Consider the following 6,098-nt stretch of genomic DNA (forward strand, 5'->3'; position numbering starts at 1 on the left):
ATGCTCAAATAAATTGGTTAGTCTCTAAGGTGCCACAAGTATTCCTTTTCTTTTTGCGAATACAGACTAACACGGCTGTTACTCTGAAACTTAGCAGAAATGAGTGAGTGTTAAATCTGTTAATGTACACAGACAGCACATATAAACATTACTGCTATGGTTACAGACAAAGAATAACAATTTCTAAGACCCAGAAAGTACAATTTGTGCCTGTAAAACTGCACCCATATTTTTCTGCACCTGCCATCAATTGTGGGTATGAATAGGAGTTGTAGGACAGATACCTGATTTGCCCCCACAAGTGGAAGGCTAGGCTGGGGCACAGCTGAAACGCATTCCTGAGGGAATGCTTATTAAACAATAAATTGCAATTCTTGCTGAATCACTAGGGGGCATGTGATTTAATGGCAGGGAAGGTTAGGCATCAGGAGTGATGTCTGAGCTGAATGTGTCCCTTTGTTTAGTTTAATTAAAAAACAACAATCTTTATTTGCATAATATAAAGCTAGGAGTCATGTCTGTGATAGCAGCTAGCACAAGAACCCCCTTGCATGTAAGAATAAAATGGAAGGTGAGCTTCAAGGCAGCATGTGCATGGCAAATGTATGGTATCACCTTATCTAGTGGGGAGAGGTGGGAGAAGGAAAGGAAGAAGGGCCCATTTGAACTGTGGAACCATAGTTTTTTCAGGTAGTTTATTGCTACCTATGAACTTCAGTTCCTAGTAGGGTTGCCAACAGTCCCTTATTTTTTCATCTCTGTACAAGACGATCAGGAGTTGCTGAGCGCTGCAAAAAGCAGCAAGAAATGAATGTAGGTGAGTACTGTTCATTATTAATAAATATCAGGAGGGGTAAGAAAGGGATACTAAGAAAACAGACCCTTATTTTTGAAATACAATGTTGACAACTCTAGTTCCTTGTCACAGCTCAAACCACATCTGATAATAAAGTACAATTTAGCCCTTTCCAGAGTCATTTTGAAAAAGATGGTATCTATTTCAAGGGGCAAGCAGTGCTAGCCTGAGTGCTGTACATCCTATATTTGGGAGCGGGGGGGTTACAAATATCAGCCAACCAGAAAAAGGTCCTTGGGGGAGAAATCCTCCACATTATTTTGCTTCCAAACAATACTTCACTCTGTGCAAAGACATTTGATTTCCAGCTAGAAAAGGGGGTTTTAGAAAGAGCTCCAAGAACCCAGCCCTTGCAGCACTGTAAATGTGATGCTGTAATAACACAATACTGTAATCAAAGCATTTTAAGAAGTCCATATAATAAATGTCATACAGCGTGAATAATTCCCTATAACCCATAACAGTTAGTAGGTGCCAGAAAACCGCAGAGCAGGTCTGTTAAGCTCCTCTGGCAAAGGCCCTTTGACTTTCACGAGGTAAATTTAAACCAGATGATGAACTCTGGGTGGTCGCCACGGCATTCAGAATGGTGAACACTGTTTAAAAGTGCATCACTGAAACAATTTAGTTCCAATGTTTAGACAGCAATGGCTGCAGAGAAAAGACAGAGGGATAGCACCTCAGTTTCCCAAGTGATCATTGTCGCTGATTCTCAGACTCCGTTGTCAGATATCAGATCCGCACAGTTGGAGAAAGTCTGCTTGTCTCTATCTGGCATGTAACTGCTTTGCCAGTCCTACGCAGTAAATAACCACACATGGACAATTATCCCACTATGCACTTCAGTAAGCCCTGTGCAATCACCCACATACCCGTGGTTCTGTTTGCAAATGTTAAATAACATCACATTCAATAGCCCTCTGAATGCATATTAATATCCCTATGCAAAAATATCCTCACATGAAAACCTGTGAAGCAGGAGTCATTCAGTGACGATCAGCTCAATGTGTCTGACTGAAAACCTTGTGGTTAATTCCACCTAAACAGTACTCCCTGCTGCTGCCTCCTACTCATTTTGTAGCTGTTCCCTATTCTGTAATTGCCTTGGTTATTTTTATAGTTAGCAGTTGGCCTTGGTCACAGCCTTCCTTTCTGCCTCCACCTGCCATTGGCATTTCAGGGACTCTCCCAAAGTGGAATCCACCTCTACAAAGGGTTTACAGACCTCACCCCAGTTCCCTTCCTCCCAACAAGCTCTGGCAATGATCCTGTTTCACAGTGCAAATCTGGAGCTATCTGATCCCTATGCCGGTGAATGGGAATTGTGTGAAAACAGAATCCCGCAGCTCTGGAGAGGAGGGGATGACTGATGGGAGCTTTGCCTCTTCTGCTGCTTAAGTGTTTTGAGACAGAAGAGTAAAAAGGGCTAAACAGAAATCAGAGCAGCATGTTTTTCCCCACTGATTTATGCTGCACAAATCTAGCCTTTGTCTCTGAAGCAGCTCCTTCCTCTTAAATCAAGATAGCTCCAGAGAATAATACTCCCCTTTGTTATTGTTTCTTCAGCATTTGCCTCCATGTCCAGACAATCCTTTTTGACCTTAATCATGGAGGAATGTGTACCTCTGAAGTTGGTCTCTGATCAAAGCTTATTAGGCAGACACAGAACCACATGGATAGAAAACTTAAAGAGCTTCAGTGCCGGTGGTCCAACACTAGAGCCAGCTGAACCCCTCAGCAGAGTCCTTCATCTGGGGCTAGACTCTCTGTGAATGAACCATGCACATTGTCACAGCTGAGAGTTGAACTGGGACCCACAAGTGCACCCACAGTACTGAAGGTCAGGCTGAGACTCTGAAAATAAATAAATAAATAAAAAATCAGAGCCTTTGGGCCTAATTCTCCTTGTTTTCATTTGCACCAGTGCAAAGTGAGTATACAATGCTATCAAATGGAAATAGCAACGATTTCATCCACTATTCACTCATTTGCACTGGCATAAATGAATATACAAGGTGCAGGGCAATGGAGAACCAGTCATGCTTGTAACCATAATTAATTAGCTGCTTCCTAGCCTGAGGTGGTGGAACTAAGAAGGATCAGGTAATAGCTTAGTGGACGCCTGGACCTTATAGAAGGTCAGTGAGAGATCAGTCTGAGAGTGGAATTGCAGGGAATGGTCAGACTCCTCTGGAAGGCCCTGAGCCAGGGTATTTAGGAGGCTGGGGACTCCAGGGGAACCAGCCTGGGGTCTAAGTGCTTTATCCCAGAGCCAGAAAGGTAGCCAAGAAAGGGGCGGGAACAGAGCGCAGAGGGTGGGCCGAAGAGAAGCCCATGAAGGGTAGAAGAATCTTTTTAGTTCATGTTTGTGCCACCCTAGGATGGTATAAGTTTTGTTTGCGACTTAGCCAGAGAGGTAAGATGCGTCTCCAGCACAGTGTATGGAAAGCTGAGGAGACCCACCTTGAGGAAAGAAACGGAGTCAGGAAGTGCTGTCAGCACAATGTTTGGCCAGCAGGAGGCACTACAGGGTGGTCATGCCCTATGACAGTGGTTCTCAACCAGGGGTACACGTACCCCTGGGGGTACGCAGAAGTCTTCCAGGGGGTACATCAGTTCATCTCGATATTTGCCTAGTTTTACATAAAAAGCACCAGGGCAGTTAGTGCAAACTAAAATTTCCTACAGACAATGACTTGTTTGTACTGCTCTAGATATTAGACACTGAAATGTAAGTAAAATATTTGTATTCCAATTGATTTATTTTATCATTTGAGTTATTTTATAATTATATAGGAGAAAGTCAGCAATTTGTCAGTAACAGTGTGCTGTGACCCTTTTGTATTTTTATGTCTGATTTTGTAAGCAAGTAGTTTTTAAGTGAGGTGAAACTTGTGGGTATGCAAGACAAATCAGACTCCTGAAAGGGGTACAGTAGTCTGGAAAGATTGAGAGCCACTACCCAATGACACAGACCCTCAGCATGCAGTACATTTCAAGATGTTTCCTAGCCAAAACTGGGTGCAGTTCTATCCCAAGAGGCAAAGAATGATCTTCACCGGGGGCAGGCCTTTCTTTTGCAGGGTTAAATGAGGAAAATACTTGCAAAGGCAAATTGAAGCTCAAACTGCACATTGCAGTATGGTTTTTCAGCATTACATATGAGGCATATGATGACATGGACTGGATGCCAATGTTATGTCAATTTGCTAGCTCGCTTCCATATTAGTTAGCTTTGGCCAGGCCTGGGTATAAACCATTAAATAGATATAAAGGATTGAATTAAGTTACGTGCCAGGATTAAATAACTAATATTAATGTAATGGAGTGTGTTGATTGGTAGCCAGGGACAAAGTTGTGGACAAAATTCTACAACTGGATCAGAAGCAAACATCTTTAAATGTTTTGAAGAACATCTGATGAGTAGTACTGACACGGGGCTCTGGCAAAGAAGCTAATTGGCGACCGGCAGTAAATAATGAAGTGAAGTTGTCTGCGGAGAACTGTCACTGACCACAAAATAAAGCACCCACTGCCTTTGCGCTAACAATTGCAGCCCATGTATCGGTCTCATCAGTAAAAACAACACATCTGGTTGCCAGTGAAAATCAGTTACAGTTCATACTCAGCAGTTATGAATAGACTCAGCAGCCGTAAACCCCTCACTTCTCAGATACAAAGCAGCAGCTAATGTTATCAGGTGACCCAAGGCCAGATCATCAGCTCTATAAATCAGCATCCCCATATTGACTTAAATGGAGCTCTGCCAATTTACACCAGCTGAGGATCTGAGTCACACATTGGAGAGCTTAGTGTCTGTGCGGAAGACACTGGAAACAAGGAGAGCAGGGGATCAAGAGCATCCATCTAAAAACCAGGGAAAACAGTGGTGGAAAAGATTGTGCAGTGAAAATGCAGCCAATGATTATGGGAGGACAGCTGCAGATAAAGAAGATTCTAGGTTGTTACGTTCTTTTGCTGGACACGTCTGCCATGTCAACGCCGTTGCCTGTTCTAGTCCCCGGGATACTCTGAAGACAGAGCCATCAGCAACATAGTACCAGACAATGAATCTTTGTACAAGGGGGCCCAAGCTTGAGGAGCCGTCGCATAGGATTGGTACTAGAAGCTGTTAAGGGCGCTGCCCTTTTCCAGCAGGTTTGCACTTTACTGAAAAGTGCAGCATTGGCAGGTAAAATGTCTTAAAGGGTTTCTCAGGTTGTCACTGAGGTGAAGATTGTTTGCTGCTCTTTCTCTTTCATTTTTTATAAGAAGTCCAGGTGCCACGTTATTTTGAGTCCATCAGGAGATCAGTTTAAGCTGGCCTGGAATCCTGGGACAGGATCAGATTTGTAGTTGCTCCCAAACCGTTCGTATTTTATGTTCTTTGCTCCTTGCAGTTTCTGGCTAGTGTGACATGTATTTGAGAGCTGGGATGATTATTTTTTCAGTGAAAACTCGGTTGAGTCTATATTGCAGAATTTTCCCTGTGCCGTAGCGGACGCAGCCCTGAGTCTCCAATAGCCAGCTTGTCCTTTGAGCAAGTCACCAAGGGCTGCCCATGACCTGGCATTGTCTCACCAGTGGTACAGCACTGTGTATGCGGCTGCGATTTGGAGCTTCTAGCTTCCACTAATCCTTTTTACATCTAAGGTTCTTTTGTGTTTTTAAAGGCAAACGTCCCCATTTTTCACAGCCATGCAGCTTGAAAGTTTGAGCAGTGAGAAGAAGCTCTTTGCACTAGGAAGCCACTGGGGAGACGTGTGTTTTTAATCACAGCTGGCAGTTCTGAGCCTCCATCGTGAGGCCATCATTCCTCTGAGGGAGCTAACATCATGCATGACCCCAGCAGTGAAGGGGGGCCCCATGCCAGAGGCTGGAGACCAATTTCCATCCAGTTTTCATATAGGTTTATCAATCATGAGCAAGCCAAAGATGTCCAGGTGGTGCCTGGTCCTGTGTGTATGAACACCCTGTGAGTGTGTGTGTGTGTGTGTGTGTGTGTCACTGGACATGGAGCCAAGAAACAAGTGAGCTCAGTTTAAGTGATGTCCTTGCCATATTTGGCTAGTGTGGCCCTAAGATGATGGGTACATTTTCACTGGCTTCACTGACTGCCCTGCACCAAAGAAGTGTCTTCCCTAAGTGTGGGAATGAGAAGAGGCCTGTCCAAACAGCTTCTACTTCCTCCCTTGCAGGTTTCCTTCCATTAAGGAAGTAGCTCCTTGCCCAACTGAAGCGC

This window comes from Natator depressus, chromosome 13 (assembly GCF_965152275.1).
Source record: "Natator depressus isolate rNatDep1 chromosome 13, rNatDep2.hap1, whole genome shotgun sequence".
NCBI lineage: Eukaryota > Metazoa > Chordata > Testudines > Cheloniidae > Natator > Natator depressus.